We start from the raw sequence: 24,969 nt of genomic DNA, 5'->3' as shown, positions 1-24,969 counted from the left end.
AACCGTGCCTGGCAGTTGTTGGAGATTTTTCATTCTCAGCCATGTCCTTGGGAAGAGTGACCTTTCCCCATCATCCAAACCACCCACAAGTCAGGAGCAGAGTATTCCAGCATTCCATGCTGAGGAGGGGGCTGCTTTGGCCGGCTTCCTTCCTCCTTCCCCAAACAGAACCAAGTTCCTATATAAAATTCATAAATTCTTGGCAGGAAAGAAATCCTCCCATTGGAAGGAACAGATGTTCTACGAGTAACTTTTGCCACTATACTCTGTTCCTAATATCATAGTCTTAAAAGCGTGGGGGGATGTTAACTTTTTTTTAAATGTCAACATGTTCTGGGCAGCTTTTCCATCTCCATCTGTGGCATACACATCACCGATCCTCCCACTGCCCCTTTTTAAATTTCCAGAGACTAGTTGGGAATTGGAAAGATATTAAAAAGTGAAAGCGGAAAATTCAATTCAACAAGTATGCTAATATATAACCGAATGCAAAGTAATATATTTCCCTCCCCGTCGTGAACCTCAGAAACGTTCTTTCCTTTTCGTCTTAGAACTTGGAGGGGTTCACCAGACTTTTAACAAGGTAACCATGACCAATTAACATTCAGGGCTTACTACCAGTAACGGAACTGCTTGAGAGGAACCTATTCATAAAATTCCCTTTCTAAAGAAAGCCTCAGTCGGGGCTTCAAATTCAAGACGCTATTAGGCCATTTTCACTTCGTTTTCACCTCGTTAAACAGCCCACCTTAAATGCCTGTGTCCCAGGTGACCGCGAGGAAGGGTCAAGGTCATGGCTGTCTCTTAACGTCGCCTGGGAGTGACTTTACAAAGCGTGGGCTCACCTCGGTTGGTCCGAAGTGGGGTCCCCTCCACGGAGACAGGGATACCCACTGGCAGCAGCTTTGGCGAGGGCCAGAGCGGCTGCTGGCTGTGGCCGGGCCCCAAACACGCCTGACCACGTTTGGGTTCAACGTCAGAATTCGGTGAGCGGGCTGGATGGGGTGTGGAATCCGCAGGGTAGAAGATGACGAAGGTGACAGTGTGCGCGGGAAGGGGGAAGCAGCGAACCGACATTCAAATACGCCGGGGATCCTCCCGGAGTCGCGGCTCTCGGGCCGGGTTTCTCCTCCTCCGCCGGGCGGGAGCCAGACGAGTCTAAATCCCCGATCCCCGGCAGGACCCAGTGCCGGGACCGCCACGGCTACCCTAAAAGACCCGGTCCCCGAAGCCTTTCCGTGCCCAAGTGGAGGTGTAAGAGTGAGCGCGCGCAGGGCAGGGCGCGGGGCACCCACGTGTAGAGCCGACACGGACCTGCGCCCCTACAACCAGAGGGGTGACCCCGCGCTCCGGCATCCCCGCGAGGAGGTTGGTGCTCGCTCGGGGGTCGTGGGTGGCGGGGGCCACAGCCGCGCTGGAGGGCGCCCGGAGCGGGAGGCGGGCGCAGCGCGGCGCGCGGTCTGCAGTGCCCCCAGCCGGACGGCCTGGCGCAGGACGGCTCCCGGCCGCGGGCCCCCGCCCCGCACCTGGGCGTGCGACACGTGTGCCCCCCTTCCTCTCTGCTAAGGCCCACCCAGTGTTACGAAATTTACAATCAAGTCGAAGTGGATTTTCATCCTGGCTCTGTCGCTTGCTGGCTGCGTGCTCCCGGGAACTCGGGACCCCTGCCTCTCTTTGGCTACCGTGCATAAAATCCCGGAGAAAATTAGTTAAATAATGAAGCGAGAATATGCAATCAAGTGCATGATGTATAGTAAGTACTAAATAAGTGGCGGGCATTATTATTATTGTTATTATTATTATTAGCTGGTGAGGCCTTGGAGGGGGCCTCACTGAGTCTCTGCTCTTCTCTGGCGGGTTTAATGGGAGGAGGACCAGGTGGGATAGTGTCTGCCTTTCCCCTGAAGTGGAGAAGGAACCCGGCACCGAGCTGTGCCACTAACGCCACGTCGAAGTGTGGGCTCAGCCGTCCCCTCTTTGAACCCAATATCCTCATTGCAAAACAAGAGTAATCATACCCGGCTCACAGAGTTCCTGCAAGATAAGAAATGCAGAGCTCCTGGCGCTTATTCAATGCTCAGGGCAAGCCTCACGCCCCCGGCACACTTCACCCTCACCCCCCAGCCAGCAGGTCCCAGAAGAGCGGTGCGGGGTGGGTGCGGGGCAAGACCCTTGCGCACAGGCCCAGGCAGTTAGCAGTCGGTTTTCTTACCACACTTAGTAGGTGCTCAATGCAAGCCCCGCCCACTCCCAGCAGTCAGTGAGTCTGCCATACTTAGCATGTACCTCTGGCGCCCCTCTATCCCTGTCTGTGACCCAGGCAGCCTGGGCTACAGGAGGCTTTAACTGTTGCCGGTCCCTCTACCTCATCTCCCCTGGAAGCCCCTTCCCACAGATGGATCCTTTTTGGAAGTTAGTAGTGTTAGAAAGAATCAGAGCACACACTGCTGACCTGGACTAATGGAGGGCTGTCAGAGGCCTGGCTGCCAAGGGCCGCCGACCAGGTTTTGGCTGTTTTTACCCTGCACCCTCTCTGAACCTGTTACCTCATCTTAAAAAATAAAACAATAACACCTGGGGTGGACCTGTGTGAGGACGGATGGATATGTGTATATGAAAGCATCAAGCACATAGTAGGTATACAGTAAATAGTACTAATTTATTATTATTGTTTCAAGCACAAAGCAGGTGCTGGGTGAATATTTGTTGGATTGAACTGGGCGTCCCCTTTTGCCAAATTCTACACCTGGGAAAGCTCCCCATTGGCGTTCTCCCTGTCCATGGGCTCATCAAATGTCTTCTGTGACCTCCCTCTCGGGCCTTCTTTCTAGAGGTTGGTACTTTGCATATAGGAAGAGTGATGGATCAGGGACCAGCCCGGGGTAGTGGTTAAGTTCACACGCTCTGCTTCAGCGGCCTGGGATTCAGAGGCTGGATCCCAGGTGCAGACCTACACGCCACTTATCAAGCCATACTGTGGTAGCGTCCTATATATAAAATAGAGGAAGATGGGCATGGTTGTTAGCTCAGGGCCAATCTTCCTCACCAAAAAAAAAAAAAAAAAAAGTGATGGATCTTTCCAGAATTCAAGGCCTCATATTGCCTCTTTCAAATCTGTTCTGTGATATTTATTTTAAAAGTTTACTTAGATAAAATTCAACATTGGAATCTCATAATTTTGTTTGGGTTTTGGTGGCCAATGTGCCTTTTATTTGGAGGAGGAGGGTAGAGTGTTATTTAAGAGTCATCCAGAATTATATGAGCACTTGTGTAACAGGACTTTCTGCCAGCAATCCAAATGTGATTCATTTTGTGGATGTGTGATAAGATACCAGCAATGTTGGGGTCCCGTCCCTGTGACTTCTCTGGCTTTTCAATATGACAAATTCCCAATGGGAACAAACAAACAAACCAGCGTCCAATCTTTATGTGGGCCTCGTCAGTCACAGAGCACTCCTGGTCTGTTATGTCCATTTAATCCTCAGCGCAGCCCATTTTCCAGATGAGCCTCACTGAGGCAGAGTGACTGACTCGGGGCTCATTTCCGTGGCACAGAGTTGCCTCTAGAGTCCTTGCTCATCTCCACGCTGCTCTCCAAGCTCCGACGTGGGGCTGTTCACTGGCCATCTGAACAAAGGTTCTTGGAGACTCTCTAGAAATGATAGGACATGAACTTTATTAATACAGAGCCCGAAACAAATTAGAGAGTTTTCCGTATTATGACAAGGCACACGACAGCTGTTACTTTACCAAAACTATTCATTATGGGGCCGTTTGTTTAAAGGTTGCCCTGGCAGCTTGAGGACAGTGCCTTTTGCTCTCTGACTCACAGGAAGCAAAAATAAGTTGCTATCAGGTGATGGTCATACTTAGAAGCCAAACTAAAAATGAGGAGGTTTGTCATCCTTGGGAGTAGGGCGGTTGGCTCCACTTTGCAAACTGGTAAGCGCCAGGCTGTTCAAAATTTAAGACTTTCTTTGTGTCATACACGTTTTTAAAAAATCTACTCAAGCATTTGCTGAATAATTACGGTGTTCCAATTTCTGTGCTTGACAACACACAAAGGGATAGTATTTATGGTCTCTCTGTCTCACGTCCCGTGTTTCACAGTCCAGGAGGAGAGATGTGCATATTAAGTGCATCCAGTAGTCACCCCATCTGCAAAGTGGGAAGGACCACAGTCCCCACGTCATGGGGGCGTGTGAGGCCAGGCCATGGAAAGCATGAGTGAGAAGCAGTTGCAGAGAGCCCAACTCAAGGCAGGCTCCCACGTACATAGGGTTGCATTAGCCCCATTTTCAGACAAAGAAACTGAGGCTCTGAGAGGGCAAGAGATTTGCTGGTTTGTAGCATAGCTAGGATTTGAATTCAAGGGCTCATTTTTCTTTTTGAGGAAGATTAGCCCTGAGCTAACATCTGCCGCCAATCCTCCTCTTTTTGCTGAGGAAGACTGGCCCTGAGCTAACATCCAGGCCCATCTTCCTCTACTTTCCGTGTGGGATGCCTGCCACAGCATGGTGTGCCAAGCGGTGCCATGTCCACACCCAGGATCTGAACCGGCGAACCTGCGGCCGCCAAAATGGAACGTGCGAACTTAACCGCTGTGCCACCAGGCTGGCCTCTCGAATTCAAGGATTCAATTCAAAATGACTATGTATTTTACCTTCCAGGCCAGAGCAACTCATTGCAGGGCCTTTGAAGAGCCTTCTTTTTAATTCGTCTCCATGTACAGCAGGACTTAATGGTTCCCAGGTGTGAACTTTGTGTGTGTTCCAGGTGTGTTCTTTGGCTTATTAGATTTCTAGACCATGTCAAATGTATTGCCCGTCCTCCACTCTATTTCAGTTTTCCACAGAGTTCTGTTGGAAGAGAAGTATGACTTCCAGTTGCTATTAATGTTTATCTTGGACATTAACATGAAACAACTTCCTCACTCTCTCCCAAAAGGATTGATTTTATTTAGCAAACAAATAACATCAGGGATCTCAAGTTCTTTGGGGATGAAACAGATTTCTGTTTCTTATTCGGCCTTATTGGGGTGTAATGGTCTATTTTTAAAAACTGCATGTTTAATGTATCTAATTTAATGAGATTGGACAAATTCGTACACCTGTGATTCCACCGCCACCATCAAGGGAATAAACATATCCATCACCTCCAAAAGTGTCCTTGTGTCCCTTTGTGTGTGTGTTCGTTGTTGTGATAAGAACACTTGACATGAGTTCTACCTCTCAACAAATTTTTAAGTGCTCAGCAGCGTATTGCTAACTGTAGGCACTATATTGTATAACAAATCTCTAGAAATTCTTCATCTTGCGTAACTGAAATTTTATACCCATTGAGCAACAGCTCCCTATTTCCTCCTCCTCCCAGCCCCTGGCAACCACCACTCTATTATCTGCTTCTATGAGTGTGACTATTTTAGATACGTCATGTCAGTGGAATGATGCGGTATTTGTCCTTCTGTGACTGGCTTATTTCACTTAGCATAATGTCCTCCAAATTCATTCATGTTGTCACAAATGGGAGAGTTTCTTTCCTTTTTTAAGGCTGAATAATATTCCATTGTACGTGCAACATTTTCTCTATCGATTCATCTGTTGGTGGACGTTGGGTTGTTTCCATATCTTGGCTATGATGAATAATGCTGCCATGAACATGAGAGTGTAGATCTCTTTTGACATCCTGATTTCAATTCTCTTAGATACGTACCAGGAAGTGGGAATGCTGGGTCACATGGTAGCTCTATTTTTAATTTTTTGAAGAACCTCTGTACTGTTTTCCTAGTGGCTGCACCATTTTACATGGCCATCAGTAGTATATTAGGGTTCCGAGTTCTCCACATCCTTACCAACACTTGTTACCTTTTGTTTTTTTCTGAATAGCCATCCACACAGGTGTGATGTGATATCTCGTTGTGGTTTTGATTTGTATTTATCTGATGAGTAGTGCTGTTGAATGCCTTTTCATATACCTAGTGGCCATTTGTGTGTCTTCCTTGGGAAAATGTCTATTCGAGTCCTTTGTGCATTTAGAAACTTGGGCTATTTGGTTTTTTTGCTAGTGAGTTGTGAGTTCCTTGTATATTTTGGATATTAACCTCTTATTAGATAAATGGCTTGCAAATATTTTCTCCCTTTTCACTCTGTTGGTTGCTTACTGTACAGAAGTTTTTAATGATGCCATCATGATGTGCTCCCATGTGTTTATTTTTTTTAGATATCTTTTTTTTTTTTTGAGGAAGATTAGCTCTGAGCTAACTGCTGTCAATCCTCCTCTTTTTGCTGAGGAAAACTGGCCCTGAGCTAACATCCGTGCCCATCTTCCTCTACTTTATACGTGGGATGCCTACCACAGCATGGCTTTTGCCAAGCAGTGCCACGTCTGCACCAGGATCTGAACCGGCAAACCCCTTGAACCGCGGAGAAGCGGAATGTGCGCACGTAATGGCTGCGCCACCGGGCTGGCCCCCTGCCGTGTGTTTATTTTGTTGCCTGAACTTTTGGTGCCATGTCTGAGAAATCATTGACAAGACCAATGTCAAGAAGTTTTTCCACTATGTTTTCCACTATGTTTTTCCACTATGTCTTATGTTCTTTAATCCATTTTGAGTTGAGTTTTGTGTATCGTGTAACATAGTTCCATTACATTGTTTTGCATGTGGATATTCAATTTTCCCGACACCGTTTGTTGAAGAGACTGTCTTTTCCCCATTATATATTCTTGGCACCCTTGTCAAAGATCAGTTAATCGTATATGCATGGATTTATTTCTGGGCTGTCTATTGGTCCACGTGTCTGCCTTAATGCCAGTATCATGCTGTTTTAATTACTGTAGTGTTGTAATACATTTTGAAATCAGGAAATGTGATGTCTCCAGCTTTGTTCTTCTTTCTCAATATCATTTTGGCTATTCTGAGTCTTTTGTGGTTTTGTATGAATTTTAGGATTGTTTTTTCTATTCCTGTAAAAAATGCCATTGGGATTTTGATGGGAATAGCATTGAATCTTTGAGTAGTATAGACATTTTAACAATATTAAGTCTTTCAATCCATGAACATGGGATGGCTTTCCATTCATTTTTCTCTTCTTTCTTTTCTTAGTCTTTTATAGTTTTCAGTGTATAAGTTTTTCACCTCCTTGGTTAAATTAATGCCTAGTACTTTTTTCTTTTTGGTGCATTGATAGGATTGTTTTCTTAATTTTTTTCCAGATAGTTTGTTGTTACAATATAGAACACAATTGGTTTTTGTATGTTAATTTTGTATCCTGCAACTTTACTTAATTTGTTTATTAGTTCCAACAGTTTTTTGGTGGAGTCTTTGGCAATTTCTTTTTGTAAGATCACGTCATCTGCAAACAGAGACCTTTTACTTCTTCCGTTCAGATTTGATTGCCTTTTATTCCCTTTGCTTGACTAATTGCTCTAGCTAAGACTTCCAGTACTATGTTGAACATAAATGACAAAAGTGGGCACTCTGGTCTTGTTTCTGATCTTAGAGGAAAAGCTTTCAGTTTTTCACTGTTGCCTATGATGTTAGCTGTAGGCTTCTCATATATGGCCTTTATTACGTTGAGGTACATTCCCTCTATATCTAGTTTGTTGAGTGTTTTTGTCATGAAAGAGTGTTGAATTTTGTTAAATGCTTCTGCATCTATTGAGATGACCATATACTTTTTATCCCTCATTCTGTTAATGTGGTGTATCACATTTATTGATTTGCATATGTTGAACCATTCTTGCATCCCAGGGATAAATCCCACTTGCTCATGGTGTATGATCCTTTTAATAAGCTGTTGAATTTGGTTTATTACTATTCTGTTGTGGATTTTTGCTTCTATCTTCATTAAGGATACTGGCCTGTAATTTTCTTTTTTTGTAGTGTCCTTGTCTGGCTTTGATATCAGGGTGCTAACCTTGTAAAATGAGTTTGGAAGTATTCCCTCCTTTTCAATTTTTTGAAAGTATTTGAGAAGTATTGGCATTAATTCTTCTGTACATGTTTTGTAGAATTCAGTGAAGCCATCTGGTCCTGGGCTTTTCTTTGTTGGGACGTTTTTGATTACCGCTTCAATTTCCTTACTCATTATTGATCTGTTCAGATTTTCTATTTCTTCATGATTCAGTCTTGGTAGGTTGTGTGTTTCTAGGAATTTATCCATTTCTTCCCTGTTATCCAATTTGTTGGCATATTATTGTTCCTAGTAGTTTCTTAGGATCTTTTGTATTTCTGTGTCATCATTTGTAATATTTTCTATTTTATTTCTATTTTTTCACTTGAGTCTTCTCTCTTTTTCTTAGTGTAGCTAAAAGTTTGTCAATTTTGTGTACCTTTTAAATAAACCAACTCTTATTTTTGTTGATCTTCCGTATTGCTTTTCTACCTCTATTTCCTTTGTTTCTCCTCTGATCTTTATTATTTCCTTCCTTCTGCTAACTATGGGTTTTCTTTTTTCTTTTTTTTAGTTCCTTGAGCTGTGAAGTTAGGTTGTTTATTTGAGATCTTTCTTCTTTCTTAAGGTAGGTGTTTATTGCTATAAACATCCCTCTTAGTACTGCTTTTGCCACATCCCATGAGTTTTGGTATGTTGTGTTTTCATTTTCAGTTATCTCAAGATATTTTTTGATTTCTCTTTTGATTACTTTGACCCATTGGCTGTTATAAATGTGTTATTTAATGTCCACATATTTTTGAATTTTCCAATTTTCCTCCTGTTATTGATTTCTAGTTTTGTATCATTGTGGTTGGAAAAGATACTTTATACAATCCAATCTTCTTAAATTTTTAAGACTTTTGTGGCCTAACATGTGATCTATCCTGGATAATGTTACATATGCTCTCGAGAAGAATGTGTGTTCTGCTGTTATCGGGTGAAATGTTCTGTATATATGTGCAGGACAAATAAATATATGTGCGTATAAAGAGGAGACCTCTCACTACCTACTGTCCTTTAAATACATAGGCTCAAAAGTATTCTCAGAAGAAAACATTAATAAAGAAACTAATATAAATGGAAGGTCTTTTATCATTTAATTCTCCAAAGTCCCAGGATAGGAGGTGTTATCTTGATCCTAGAACTCAGGAAACTGAGGCATAACTAGCCTGAGATTCTAGTCTCTGCTTTATATCAGAATCACCTAGGAAATTTTAAACAAATATGGACCCCGAGGCTGCCTGGTGACCCGTAGCATGGGCTTTCCTGAGGGTGGCATCTGTTCTTCTGTTGCTCTGCAGGCAGCCCAACACCAGTCCTTTCCAGTCACTATGACTCAGGTTCTACTCCCCTACCCTCCAGTTATTAATGTCCTGAATAGAGAAGATAAAAGATGGGAAAAGTCATGACATTACCACTCTGAAGTCTATTTGCTTTTTGCAACTGTGTGAGTTTGTCATTTCACAAGCTCAAACATAAGAGGGACTTGGTTTACCTTGGTTCTTTGCTGTATCAGCATCTAGAACAGTGCCTGGCGTGTAACAGATGCTTAATAAATATTTGGAAAGAATAGGTGAATGACTAAGAATGCCAACGGAGGAGAAATCAGGTGACTCAGCATGTTCTCACTCTGATCAAAGCCAGCGCTCCTGCTACCGTGCCACACCCCAGGCCACACCTGAGATGCTGTTTCTTCCATATATTAGCCCCCACCTGCTGACTGGTGATGATGGTGGCAGCTGTGGAATAAAGAGGCGATCTGCGAAATTTGAAATGATCTGAAAACTTCAGGACTTGGAGCAGTGGCAATCATGGTCCTGTTCTGCCCTTTAGGAAGTAGTGTTTAAACCAGGAGGTGGCTTTCAGCTTGCCCAGGTAACATAGCTATCCTGGCATTCTTTACGAAACATCATGCATCCTGATCCTCATAAGTACATCATTCCATGCCTGATCACATATCATCTGCCTTCTTGGGTAGCCGAATTAAAAAAAAAAGGCAGATCTGGGTCAAATCTCCACTTAGTCAGAATAGCCATGGAACCTTGTGGAATTCACTGAACCCCTTTGAACCTTATGTTCATCTTTTTTAAAATGGATATTTGGAAGGACAAAAACAAACAACCATGGGAAGTATCTGTGCACACCTGGCTGTTTTGATATGTCCATATTTGAGGAGCCCTGCCTGACCCTCTCCAACTCCTCCAAAACACTGGCCCCCAAAGGCCAGTGGTGCTCACTCCTTTCCTCATAGTGCTGCGGTCAAAGAAACCCAACACTGGAAGACGAGACTCAAGTGCTGACAGATTTACTCTCTGAGGGTGGGACCTCAGGTTCCTTAACCTGGCTAAGCCTCAGTTTCATCATCTATAAAATGGGAAAGACAATAGGGCTTGTTAAGATTGTTAATAAGAATTAAATGGGATAAAGCATATAAAGTGTTTAACACAGTGTCTGTCTCATCACAAGCATTCCATAAATGTTGGCTATTTTTATCTTTATTATTAACTGGGTCAAATTTCCTGTGTGTTGGGAGAAAGGAGGCCAGCTGAGGTTCAGTTAATAAGTGATGCTGATAATGTTATTTCTAAGAAGAGATTGGAGTGAAGCTCTTCAGGCCTCTGATCTTTGATAGTTTCCAGCTGTAGCTCATCCATTCACTTCCCCTGGGACCTCAGGGGTCAAGCCCCTCCCCATCTTTGGGCCTTAGTCTCCTGCCCCCTACTGGTCATTTAAAGGAACTGGTCTAGGTTTCTAACAGCAAGGAGCATATTGTTTGCTACAATTTGGAAGACCTCGTCAAAAAATTCTTTATTTTCCTTCTGTCATATTCCAGTTCCTTGCCCTGGAATCAGAAAAGAATCCAAATTAATTTTACCCCCCATGGCTGCAAGTTGTGAATTCCAAGGGCCAAATCTGGCACTTTCAGACAAGACTCCATACAGTCGAAATCTAGTATGAATCGACCGACAAAACTTGGAATATGGCGGGTACAGAAGATAAAAGGCCTGTATCCTTGTAAATATATGAAATTGATCACGGAAGTTGAATGGAGGTGAATGTCCCCAACCTTAGGAAATATGCACTCAACTATTTAGGGGTAAAAGTTCTTTGTGTGTGTGACTTACTCAGACAGAGTAAAATCTTAACAGTAGGTGAATCTGGGTAACGGCTGTATGAGGTGACTTATACTTTTTTCTACTCTTGCAACTTTTTATAAGTTGGAAATTATTTGCAAAGAAAAATTAAAAAAATAAAAACCTAATAAGGGACAAGAGACCCCTGACGGTTTTGCTCATCTTTTCCCAGTTTACATTAGTGCTGTGAGTTTCGGGAGGAGAGATTGCCAAGCAAATACTCCATTACAAAATAAGGAGGTTCACAGAGCAAACAAACCCTATTCAAGCCACGCAATGACCTGTATGCAATATCGTCTATTTCTGCTACCAGCAGTTACCAGGATTCAATGAACCTCTAGGGCCTCGCGAGTGAAATGGCTTGCTCGGGTTCGCCCAGCCAGTGCTCGGCGGACCCCAGCTTGAGTCTGGAGACATCTGTCTCCAAATGCCACGCTCTTTTCTCTCCCCTCCCCCACCATGTGCCAAAATGGGTCCTGTCCTGTGGGAATTTGCAGTTTCCAGGAGATGGTACATACCTACATAAAAAGGAGACCAGATCTTGTGTATAAATCATGGATGCGGCTGTAGAAACAGCTGTAAAAATAATGGCATCATTACAGAAGGATTAAAATGGAGTCCATTTCAGCCACAGAACAGGCTTTGTGAGCTCTTAACAGGAACTCCACAGACTGTCTCTGCAATTAAAAGAAAACCCCTAGATGTTTTACTAGCCGTGTGTTTCAAAACCATATAAACATAGAGAAAGAAATATGCAGGCATTTATATCCATAGTTATCGTTTTATATCTTATCTTCCCAAACAATGTTACATTGCTACATCTCACTGTCTGGCCTGCTCTGATGTTTCCAGCAACCTCTCTGGGCATTTTTAGATGATCTGTACAAGTGTTGAAGATTGATTCCAAATTCCCCTTTCCTAGGAATTTGGACCTCCCCTTGACAAATGATGGATGGGCCATCTTAATCCTGTTTTGCACAGAAAGGACCATCCAGCTGAGAGGAGGCTAGAGCTGATGTCTAGAGACTATGAGAGAAATGACACTGTCCATTTAGGTCCCCTCATCAGAGGCTTTTAAACAGTATAATCAGTGTCTCACAAGAGTAAACCTCTGGAATGGAAGCAAATAAAAAGCCTTGGAAGAACGTTCTTCTGGGCAAATGGCCTTCTCTGAGCCTCAGTTTCCTTACCTGGAGGATGGGATTGATACGCACATGGCCAATTTCTTGCAAAGACTCGATGAGGTAATGTGTATGAAAAAAGCTGTATACTGTAATACAAAGGACACCTGGCGATGGTACCTGTAGTAAAAGCAGTAATAGGACGGGCAATAATGACCATTTCTTGAACACTTACTCTGTGCCAGGCCCTGTGCAGAGCATTTGACACACAAATAGGGAGATGCTACAGAAAAGCGAGGTGGAATGTGGCTTCTGGAGTTAGCCTGGGTTTCCTTCCTGGATCTGTCAGTCATTAACTATGCTCTGGAACAAAGAATTCAACCTACCTCTGCTTTGGTTTCCTCTCTATCAAATGGGGATAATAACAATACCTACCAAACAGGATTGCTGAGTAACTCATGTAAAGTACTTAGAATAGTGTTAGGTGCTTTATAAGAGTGGGAGCTGTGTGCTACTGTTAGCTCATTCCACCATCCCAGCCACCTTCGGAGGCAGGACTGTTATTACTCTGATTTACAGACGAGACAGCGGAGGGTCAGGGACATCGAGTCCCTGCCCAAAGTTTCATGGCTAGTCGTCCACAGAGCCCGAACTTGACCTTGAGACTGGCCAACGCCAAAGTCCCTGCATGTTGTTAACCACCCCACCAGGCTGCCATGTTGCATAACTCCAAGGTCCATTAGCATTGTATTTTGTGCACACAGTAGCCCCTACAGGATCTTGCACTGCCCATGACATCTTCAGACGAGCAGCCTGAACAAGGAACAGGCATCGTTCTGAAACAGGAGCCACACAGGGATGACTGGGCTCAAAGCAGCAATCACCTTCCTTTTCTCATTGCTCGCCAACCAGCGGAAAATGTTAGCACACCCTCCCCATAATATATCCATATTTGTATTTATATTGTGCGCCCATACGTTTATGTATAGACAGGTATGCCCAAAGCCATACAGATGTTGTATGCCCATATGGGTATTTAAAAGTTATATGTGTGTACCATTATACTGATACAGTATGTACATTATAAAATGCATAGACGTTATTAAAGAATGACATGAGAATAGGTAGCAATTGGAGCTCAAATACTTCTTCCCATCCTCATGGGGATCAGGAAACTCCCCTGGGGACCACTGCTCCAAAGCAGCGAGATGCTGGGTGGCAGGCAGGATGGCCAGCACTCGGATCACCCGAGGGGGCTTACTATAGGTGTCCATTCATGACCAGCACCGCCAATCAGGATCTCTGCAGAGGGACCAGGAATCAGCTTGTAGAAGATGCCCCCAGGTGGTTCTTAAGCTTAGGCAGTTTCCCTCAATTTCCAAGGCCTTCCTCTAAAGCATGCACATATACCCCTGACCATGCATCTTCTCTGAGCCTCAACTTCTTCCTTTGCAAACGAGGATCACAATCCCCATTCTCAAGGGAGATATATGTAAAAGCACCTATCATGCAGTGTTTACAAACTCTAAAAAATGTGGCGTCTAGTAAGAAATACGTTTTGCATCAGCATCAGTACATGCATGCACAAACGTGGATCTGTGCATGTGTCTATGTAACCAACAAATTCCACAAGGCAGTACTCTCACCCTCTCTTCAGAGTGCCCTCCGAGAGTTCCTGATTTATTCCATTCAGGGAAAAATACCCTAGGGATCCTGGGCGGTCTTTCTGGATAACAGTTGGCTGTTATAAAATTCTTGTGCGTACGTGGCTTTGCTGTAGTTCTCATCTTCACAATGACCTGGCGAGGTGAGAGGAAGTGGCAGCCGAGGGAGTGGAGGCACAGAGAGGAAGGAGAGACTTTTGGATTTGGGACTGAGGTCTTCCCTTCAGCCCACCTCGCGCTTCACTGTCCCCCAATGTCGCCTCAACCAAGCCTGCTTGATGGTCCTCACTAGGCCTTTTGGAGACTGAGTGAGGCTGGGGTCACTCTCATTCTTGAGGGCCCTGGTTTATTAAGAAAAAAAAAAATGAAGTGCCCAAAGAGAGGAGAGCTGTCATTACATTTAACAAATCAATGCCCTGGACACAGGAATGCATCAATTGCCCGTATCCACTTACTTGGAGATGCTATCACAAGTCCAAGTTTGAGACTGTCCATGACGTGGAGCTCTGTTCAGATAACTTTCTTGTGCCCCCTCTCCTTGGACTGATGAGGGATCCCCGTGGTCAAGCTCGTTTGGCATGACTTTCACTTGATGGAGGTTGTTGGGGACCCTGCTGGGGCAGGTTCCCTGGAGGGTGGGATGGAAGCTAGCCAGCAGTGAGCCAAGGAATGAGAGGAGGCAAAGCAGGGGAGCAAGTGGGTATAAAGTGCTTTCCCAGCGCACGGCTCTGAAAGGCGGGGGGCATCCAGGGCAGCAATTGCAGCATGAGCTGCTGGAGGGGGTATTGCTACAAGATGAGAGAGATTAAGCACATAGAAAATGATGGGAGGACCAATCTAATGGACAGGTTGAATTTGAAGACACAAAAGAAATTAAAGCAGGGAAAGATGGGAAAATACATAGGCATAGACAGAGAAATTAGTCTCCTGTATAAACAGTCACTTGCTTCCCCTCCAGCCAGCCCTGGTGGTCTGGTGATGAAGATTCAATGCTCTCACCACGTGGCCCAGGTTTCTTTCCCAGTCAGGGACCCACACCACCCACCTTTCGGTTGTCAGACTGTGGCGGTGCATTGTTGCTATGATGCTGAAAGCTATGCCACCAGGATTTCAAATACCAGCAAGGTCACCCATGGTGGACAGGTTTCAGTGGAGCTTCCAGACTAAGACAGACAAGAAGAAGGACCCGACCACCCAGTTCTGAAAAAAACTGGCCATGAAAACCCTATGGATGGCCATGGAGCATTGTCTGATAGAGCCCCGGAAGGTGAGAGGATGGCGCAAAAAGACAAGACAGGATTCCGCAGTGCTGTACACAGGGTGGCTAGGAGTTGGAATTGACTTGATGGCACAAACAACAAACTTCTCTTCCAGAATCAGACGTGACAGATGAACTTGCATCACTGTGCAACCAAATAACACGTCAGGGAAAGTGTCTCCTTATAAGATTTTCCAAATAACGTATGAAAATAGAACGCTGGAATTTGAATATCACCATTTTGCAACCCCAGTAAATTAATAGATCTAGACATGGAGGGCCAATGGCTGCTAACTTCAGAAAAGGAATGAAAACGAGACATTATGTGTTGCCTGATGAAACAATGCAATGCCCCCTATAGGATTGTCAATGGGAACACTTCTGTGTCTGCTGAATTGGGTCCAGCTGCCACTTTGCAGGGAATAAAGGGGACAGAGGGAAATGTTGAGGGGCCCCCAGCAGAATTCAGACTGTGAGAAACTCTATGATTCCACCTGCGGAGTTCTTCAATAGACAGTGTATGGAAAAGAAAGAGATGAAGGGGAAACCCAGAGATTAACATAGACTGAAGAGATATATCAAGTTTTTTTTTAAAAAAAGGGAAAACTATTATAATGTTTAGATATGCCTAATTGGATGATAAATTCAAGGAAGCGACTACTCTAAAAATCAAGATTTGTGGTTACTTTTGGAAGGAGGGTTGGGGCTCTGATTAGAACGGGGCATGTGGAGGGCTTCTGGGGAGTCTGGCAAAGTCCTATTTCCTGTCTCAGATGGAGTTTAAAAAAAGATGTGTGCCTTAGAACAATTCACTAAGCTATATGTTTGTCTGGTTTCCTGTACCTGAGCTTTATTGCACAAGGTTAACAATATCAGAGGCGACATTCTCCAGTTTTGTGTGCGTGTGGCTTTAAGCTCTGGCACCGGAAGCAACAGTTAAGAAGTCCATAACTGGGGTTCTTCAAAACTCTTACAATTTTGCACTTGTCTTTCTTTCCCATAGCACCACCAGGAAGGAGAACTTGTAGCCCAACACAAGAGAAAGAACAAAGGGTTTGGAATTAGAGAGACCTGGGCTACAGCCTGCTGTCTACACTTTTCACTTGTCTTCTGCTTAACAGCTGTTCAGTGTTGTGTAAATTCCCAATCCCGCAGAACTTCAATTTCCTTATGTACCAAATAGGGATAATGTATTGTTGGGAGGATTAGATAAGTGCGTGCAATGGTATACAGTAGATGCTCAAGTGATGCTGTTCCTGTAATTACTTCGATGAGTCAAAGAACAGGTTGGCCAGGTTCTGGGACCTGGAAAGTGCGTGTGAGTCCACTGCCATGTTGGGTGTTCACTCTGAATCTTCCCATAGTTGCTCCAAGCCCAGGGGTCTTTCCTCCTCCTGCTGTCCGCCTTCTCATGGAGGAGAGGCTCAAGCAGGGGAGCACTGGGTTATAGCCTTGAGTTCTGGGAGCATGTGACCACGTTTGGGGTGTCCTTCCCTCAGGATGTGACTTAGGGAATCAATGAGTCACTCTTTCAGTGACAAAGTCAATGGCAAAAACTCCTTCGTCAACTACTCCTTTCCCACGTGAGATTCTGAACTTGGAAAGTGTGGGCCCATCTGTGGGAAGGCTTCGCGGCCCCACGTCCATCTTCAGCCAACACTGCTGAGGCCACCAGGACCTGTCTGACATTCCAACTCTCTAAAGACAAGTCTGGGTGACATCTCCCTCCTCCAGGGGACATTTGGCCATATCTGGAGAATTTTTTTGGTTGTCATAACTGGAAAAATGCCACTGGCAGCTAGTGGGTGGAAACTGGGCATGCTGCTAAACATTCTGTATCATGCAGGGCAGCTCTTCACAGCAAAGAATTAGGGGCCCAAATTGTCACCGGTGCCAAGGTTGAGAAACCCTGATCTAGAGGGAAGTGGGCAAGGAGGCTCGTGATCTGCAACCTCTAGGTCCTGCCCCGGGCACGTTGGCATGGGCCCAGTTTACAGACAGAATGCTTGAGGCTACACGAGGGCATATGACTTGCCCAAAGTCATCGAGCTGTCAGGGAGATGGTTTTCTGACTCTAATTCTCTGTTAGAGATCTGCCTCCTCAAGATTTCCTGATGACTGAGATTTATGTTAAGGCTTTAAAAGAAGACCTTCAAGGGACAACTTGAGCCACAAGAAGGAGGGGATTTGGTTGTCTCATCTTATGAGTTGCTCATAGTACGAATTTCCGTGGTTCCCCACTCCCTGCTCGGATGATCCAGTCCTGGGCACACAAGCTCTTTCAAGTTCACGCTCCATTCAGTTCTCCAACCTCACATCACAACTGTCTGGCCTCATTCCTGCTCTTTCAGAGTTTCTTCCGCATCCCACATCCCTACTCACAGCCGTGCCTTTGTTCACTGTCTGCCAACTGTGGTACCTGTTCTAACCTGGTACCAGATGATTCGGGGGAGTAAAGGGATGACCATTTTTCGCTTAAATACTTGGGCATCTATTTTAATGTGTATTTGGGAAAAAGCAACTAGCAAGCAACCCCCGTGTTATAGTGTGTCCATTTTAAACAAACGCATTTAGGTTTCAGAAACAGTCAATTAAAAATATTATCTAGCTATGGTACAGGTGAGAGCCAGTTGTGGTTAAGATTGTGAGTATTGTGCACAGACCTGACATGTCTTTGCTCAAGATCTTTCTCTGTTTTAATGCCCTTTCTCTGCGTGGTCCTCCTGTCTCCCCAGCTCGCCTCCCCGTCTGCTCACCCATCGCTCCTCTTGCCCAGCTAATGCCTGCTCAGGCTGGAAGACCCGCTCAGGCTTTCATTCTTCCAGAAGCTTCTCTGATGCCCACCTCCACTTCTAGCCCAGATTGGGTCAAGTGTTTCCTCTGTGAATTCCAGGAGGCAGGACACGCAGCTAAGTTGACTCCAAAGTGAAAGCGCCTGGCACAGCGCGAGACGAGCTGAGGCTCTGAGGAGCTGCCGCTGTTGGATGGCGGGCGCAGGGCTCTGCTTTTTGCTGTGAGGCTCCCGTCTCCAGTTCAGCCTATCCTGAGAGGAGCTCCTGACCAGAACCTCAGCAACAAGCCAAGGCTGGAGAGCCATTCACCTGCATCTCTGCGCTCACCTGGACAGGCGCCGACCACCGTGTGGCGCTGTCCCCGAGCCTCGTCTATACAGGCTGTTGCTGTGTGCCAGAAAGTCTCTAAACTCAGGACTGGGAGACCTGGATCTGTTTGCGTTTGGTCAAATCTGTTTTCCTCTCTGAGCTTCAGTTTCCCCATCTGTAAAATGGGAGAGGGGACAATACCTGCCTCCCCAGGTTGCTGTGAGTTTTGACCTGAGTGAACGGCTGCAGAAGCACTCGTAAAGCATAAGACGCTTCAGAACGAATGGAAGGGGGTATTATTTTTAAACTCACAAGTGAGGACAGTCTGGTGCTCTGGGGTTTTCGGTATGATGCTGTGTAACTGGAATAACCTGATTGCGTGTCCATGCCTCTGTACATACGTGTGGATGTTCAAGAGCACTTGCTTGAGCGGCTCCTCTAAGCTCGGCCCTGGCGACAGGGAGATGAAGATGTGTCTCTGCCCTCAGCAAGCATCTATTCCAGCAGGGAGGACCACAAGTGAATAAGCCATTCCCTGCCGAACCGTGAGGGTGGGACTCACGACACAGGGGACTGTAGGAGTTCCCAGAGGTACCCCCCAAATCCTGGGGAGTCAGAGCTCCCTGCAGGGCAGACGGAAAGAGGTCATTTTAAGACGAAACAGATGAAATACTACTTTACTAATCATCTTATACGTGACTCACAAGAAAAAGATAGTGTCTTTCCCAGAGATGTTTTAAAATTGTGTAAGTGTTTGGGGAGAGCAGCAGATTGGCACTGAGAGGCCAGCATGATCCTGGGCCCTCCCAGGGCTGCAGCTGTGTCTTGACTTCCTGGCATCACCCCAGTGTGGAGCAGAGTGCTCTGCACAGTGAGGGAAGCTGCTGATAAATGCAAGGTCAGCATCAGCACACTGACAGCAGCCAAAGCTGCCTTGCCATGTCCCGTGCAGAGCCTGGGGGTCGGAGGAGGATGGGAGGATGCACGCCAGCTAGGAGTCGGGAAGTCAGAAGGGGGACTGGTGCCTGGACCGCCTCTGCCTGGGCGGAGAGCGACGTGGGAGACGTGCACAGAGGGGGACATCTATGCCAGGGATGAAACAGCTCTGTTCCTGCAGCCTGGGGCCTCCTCTGAAGCCACCATCGGAGGCCCCAGAAGAGCCGGGACCCGATTCCACAACTTTGTGTGTCCCTACCATTCATGCCCTCCCAGCTCTTTGAGCTCCTCCAGACCAAGGACCAATTCTTCTTTAGCTCCAGATCCCTGGCACAGTGCAGTGACTCCGAGAATGGTCGTTGAATGAATGAAAGAGTGGCACAGTCTTAGCTATCTACAGCAGAGCTGTGGGAGAGACACCACGCACCCCGAAACCTTGCATTCTCAAGGTTTTGCAAGTGGCTCAAACTTAGATCTCGCTCATTTAACTTCTTTGAGTATTCCTATTAGGCACCTCTGCATTTTCTTGTTAAAAATATTAGCAGTATTAGGAGGCAATATATGATACACACAAAAGGTATATATATATATATATATATATATATAATGCTACATGTATAAATTATGAAGTATAATTTAAAAATGAATACCCATAAACCACCGCCCAACTCGAGAATGTGAGAGCTTCTCGTACTGCTGCATCCACCTGGGTGGGCCTTTCCTAACTCGTCCCCTTGCAGACCCTCACAGACCACCTCTTGTGGCCATTATCCTGAACTTTCTATGCATTATTCTGTTTATTTTTTAATGGTGTCACGTTAAGTGTATATATAAGAAAACAATCTATCATTTAGTTCCTTTTGTTTTGCTTGTTTTGAGCTTCATACAAAGGTGTAATTCTCTATCAAATTTCTGCAGCCTTCCTTCCTGTCTCATTAAGTCCACGTTATCGCACGTGGCTGTAGTTCACTCGTGCTCGCCTCCGAATAGTATCCCATTGTGTGGATACCCCATCCTTGTCATTCCTTATCCTGCTGATGGACATATGCTTGTTTCCAGGTGTTTGCCATCATTTACAAGGCTGCTGTGAACATTCTGTGTGTGTTTCTGTGGCACATGAGAGGGCTTCATCTAAGGTATATACCAAGAAGTGGATTGCTGGGTTGCAGGGTTTGTGAATGTTCAGGAGAAGGGTATTCTTGGCCTGAAATTCAGAGCTGTCTGTGGTCTGGCCCAGGACACTCTCCGGCCTGGCTCCCACAACCCTCTCAAGCCCTCTGTGTGCCATTCCCAGAACGCCAATCTACCCTGCACCTCCTCGTCTCTAGGACTTTGAGCCCGAACTACCTTTCCTGTCCCTCTTCCATTTTCTCTGTTCTCTCAAAGTCCAGCTCAAAGCCCCGCCTCCCTGCCTGATGGCCAGTCTCTTTGGCTCCTCTGCACGCGTTGTTCCGATTTGGGAAGGAAATAGCCACCGCTAAGCCCCAACTCTACGGTCGCCTGGTATGTGATTTTAGAGAGCATTTTCATCTCTCTGAACCTCAGATCCACATGCCTAAAGGAGAGGGTAAATGCTACAACTACTGGCTGTTTACCGCGGCCAGGCTTACACTCTGTACACGCACTCCGCCATTCAAACAACGTGGTGTCACGTTATGGTTAGGATTATACGCTTCGGAATTAGATCATCCTGGGTTGAGGATTAAGTGAGTCAATGTGTATAAAAGACTTAGCACAATGCCTGGCGCATAGAAAATGTGAGATAATTTCTAGCTGTTGGTAATACTCACGCCCTTATGAAGGAGTACTATTTTTATTCCCGATTTACAGGTGAGGAAACTGAGGCACAGAATGACTGTTTAACTTAACCAAGGTGCATGGTCGAGTTAGGATTTGAAATTTAACCCCAAGTCCAAGGCCCTCTCATAACTGTAGTTTGAAGACTAAAAAGAAAGTATCGACATCAGAAAGTGTTTTCTCCCTTTCTGCCTGTTGGATATTTGGCCAAATCCCTTTAACTTGAGCCTAAATCTGTATTTTCTCTCTTTGAAAATAAAAACTTTCAGATAGAAAAGTCTGACCATTTTTGTATCTGGTACCTTCCTGGTTGGGACAAAAGGATGCATTTAAATGATCAAAATGGTTCATTTAGGGGGAATTTTCTTGCTAGGCGTCATTGCCTCCCTCTGTCTTTCTCTCACGTAAAAACACCTGTTTATGAAGTAACAAGCCAGCACTATAAACATGTTTTCCAATTCACGACCAGCTGTCTGGTGAATCATAAAGCTCCTTGAAATGAGGTGTGAATGAGGTCCATGCCGACACTGAAAAGGTTGGACTTGAGGTTTTAAAGTGGTCAACTGCTCCCCAGAGGCCCTCAGGCCATCCAGGTCTTTTGAGGAAGAAACACTTGTCCCTGCTTCCTGGGCCTTTACATCCGGGTACTCCAAGCGCTCATCAACAGGATTCGGTATTCTTCCAACTTTGCACTCTCTAAGAGGCAAGGATTTTGTTGTATTTTATTTTTAATTGTGAGGAAATACACATGAAATAAAATTTAGCATCTTAATCACTTTTAAGTGTACAGGTCAGTGGCGTTAAGTACATTCACATTGCTGTGCAGCCATGACCACCATCCATCTCCAGAATTTCTGCATCGTTTCATACTGAAACTCTGTATCTTTGATGAATAACCCTCCGTTTCCCTTTCCTCCCAGCCCCTCATAACTACCACTCTACTTTCTGTCTCTGTGAATTCAACTACTCTAGGTGCCTCATATAAGTGGAATCATACACTGTTTGTCCTTTTGTGACTGGTTTATTTCATTAGCATAATGTCCACAAGTTCATCCATGTTGTAGCATGTGCCAGAATTTCCTTCCTTTTAACGGCTGAATAATATTCCATTGTATATATAGACCACATTTTGTTTACCTACCCACCTATTAATGGACATTTAGGTTGCTTCCATCTTTTGGCTACCATGAATAATGCTGCTATGGACATGGGTGTACAAATATCTGTTTAAGATCGTGATTTCGGGGTTAACTTCGCACGCTCTGCTTCGGCAGCCCGGGGTTTTGCCAGTTCAGATCCTGGGCATAGACATGGCACCGCTCATCAGGCCATGCTGAGGCGGCGTCCCACATGCCACAACCAGAGGCACACACAACTGGAATATACAACAATGTACTGGGGAGCTTTGGGGAGAAGAGGAAGAAAAAAAAAAAAGAAGATTGGCAACAGTTGTTAGCTCAGGTGCCAATCTCAAAGAAAAAAAACCATGATTTCAATTCTTTCGGGTACCCAGACGTGGAGTTACTGGATCATATGGTAATTCTGTGTTTAAGTGTTTGAAGAACCACCATTCCATTCCATAGCGACTGCACCAGTTTACATTCCCACAGTACACAACGGTTCCAATCTCTCCAGATTCTCCACAACACTCGTTATTTTCTGGTGTTTGGATAGCAGCCGTCCCGAGGGGCGTGAGTAATAGCTCACTGTGGTTTTGAAGAGCCTGAGTCTCAGTCACCTCTTATATTAGTCCAGGTCTTCCATGAAGTAGGTACTAAGATGGGCTTAGACATGGCAGGATTTTGTTAGAAGAAGCACCTGTGAGAGAAAACCAGGAGGCAGCAGCAGGAAGCTGGGGGAGTTCCAGGGGTGGGAAAGGGAACCGAGTTGTCTAGAGAGTTATTTCAAGAAGGAGAACAACGGTGGATGCCAGTCTGATCCAAGGTGAAGACCCCAGGAGACAAGGAAAGAGGCATAGATAGAAGCTTCCAAGACTGCCACACAGTGTAGGTTCAGCAAGGTCGTTGGGGAGTCCTGGAACTAATGTCACCTCTCAGAGGAGTCTGATATCTCCCAGGAACAGGGCTGCCTGGCTCCTCCTGCCGCCCTCCGCCGATGTCTGGGAGCAGCCCAGGAGCAGTGTGGCCAGTACAAACAGAGCGATGGATGTCAGAGCAGCTCTGGGTCAATTACGGTCAATTACTCTCTCTGTAGTTGAAGTCTACATTAAATGAGGTCATACTGGAGTAGGGTGGGCCCCTAACCCGATGTGACTGACATCCTTACAAAAAGCGGAAATTTGGGCACAGACACACAGGGAGAGCTCCATGTGAAGATGAAGGCAGAGATGAGCGACGCATCTACAAAGCCAAAGAACCTCAAAAATGGCTAGGAAACTGCCAGGAGCCAGGTGGGTGAGATGGAACATATTCTCCCTCAGAGACCTCAGAAGGAACCAACCCTGCCAACACTTTGATCTTGTCCTTTTGGTCTTCAGAACCATGAGACAATAAAGTTCTGTTGCCTAAGCCACTAGTTTGTGGTATTTCGTACGGCAGCCCCATCAAAGTATAGAAGGGGAGAAAGAAACCAGATTATCACGATAACCACACTGGATATTTACTTTTTAAGGAACGTCTACCCCACTGTAGGATTACGTTAGAGAAAATTATATTACTAGAAAAAATGGTTGCTTATCAGGAGATTATTCTGATGTGGCAATACACAAATGTTTTCAAACAGCTGGTACCTTATAAAAGGAGGCTCTTGTAAACAGGATATTCCTGTTGGCATGGGGCTGCATATTTGCTTAAAAAAACAGTGTCCTGTTTCTGTAACAGTCGACCAACACAAACAAGGAAATATAGCTGAAGAAATTAGAAAATACATACATTGTAGAAAATCCCCCGGACATGAATGTCAACGAGATCAGTGACAAAAGATGTCTGGCAAACACAAGAACTTGCTCTTAGAAACGTCTGACACTTTCCTGGAAAAGTCACACTCAGGTACTTTGAAAGGAAAAGCACAGACTGTCAAAGCGGGAAAGGAGCTTAGAGAAAATCTGATCCATCCACCTAATTTTACCAGTTGAAGAAACTGAAACCCAGAGAGGGGAAGTAACTTGCCCAGGGTCACACAACTGGCAAGTGGCGGCTGGGACTCCTGGACGCAGCTTTCCTGACTCTGAATGAATGAGTCCCTCCCTCTCTGCCATCCTTTCCTCTTCCATTCTTCCACATCTCTCTAGGTGCCTGGTTCCTGATTGAGTTGTTTGAGTTATGAAAAAAAATCACTTTCTACCTGGCAAGTGAACTCTCCTGGCTGCTTCCATGGTCCCTGGGATTTTGGCAAGGCTGGCCTTATTCTCTCTCCTATTGACCTGGGAGTGTCTGAGAATCATTCCAAGTCATGTCAGTGGAGCTGACGGGCGGGGTGACATCCTTCTCTCCTAGCCTCTGATTTATCACCCCACGGGGAAAATTGAATGCCTGGTAAATTCCTCCCTCTGTGGCTTTCTCCATCCTCATGAAGACTTCCAAGGAGACCCTTTGCCTTGTGACAAGTGAGACAGGAGGGTCTGGCGGGCCATGACACCACAGCATCCAGCACATACAACACGACATACTGAGCACTCACAACACACACAGCCACAAAGTCCCCGGAGGAACAAGAGAAGCTCCTAAAGGATCCAGACGTGGGGAAACGTGGAGTGGCACAAAGAGAACGGGCTTCATCCCTGGGTTTGAATCTGGCCCCGTCCTAACCTTGGGGAGGTTCCTGACTCCTCTGAGCTTCCATTTCGGCATCTGAGCACAGGCTGTAAGGAGGATTTAATGAGATGATGCACAGAAAGTGCTCGCTCCCATGCTTACTGCCTACTGCCAGACCAGTGGTTGTCCAGGTTGCTACTTTTACATGAACTGCTGCTTGTTTAGTTTTCAGATTATTCCCCATTCCCAGGACTCTGGGTACCAACAAGACCAAGGCTAGTGGGATCTGACAGGCTAGTTGTGACAGCCTC

General features: G+C 45.5%; 1 long non-coding RNA gene across 1 annotated transcript; it reads left to right on the top strand.

Moving 5' to 3' along the window:
- Positions 1 to 1,578: 1,578 nt before the first annotated feature.
- LOC124249833 (uncharacterized) lies at positions 1,579 to 5,033 on the top strand. The gene is made up of 3 exons (XR_006891473.1): positions 1,579 to 1,753; positions 2,679 to 2,833; positions 4,671 to 5,033. It is a non-coding gene; the product is annotated as an uncharacterized LOC124249833 (long non-coding RNA).
- Positions 5,034 to 24,969: the final 19,936 nt, after the last annotated feature.

Source organism: Equus quagga, chromosome 1 (genome assembly GCF_021613505.1).
Source record: "Equus quagga isolate Etosha38 chromosome 1, UCLA_HA_Equagga_1.0, whole genome shotgun sequence".
In the NCBI taxonomy this organism is placed as follows: Eukaryota; Metazoa; Chordata; class Mammalia; order Perissodactyla; family Equidae; genus Equus; species Equus quagga.
Note: the sequence above shows the minus strand (reverse complement) of the source record. Positions and strands in the feature narration are given on the sequence as shown.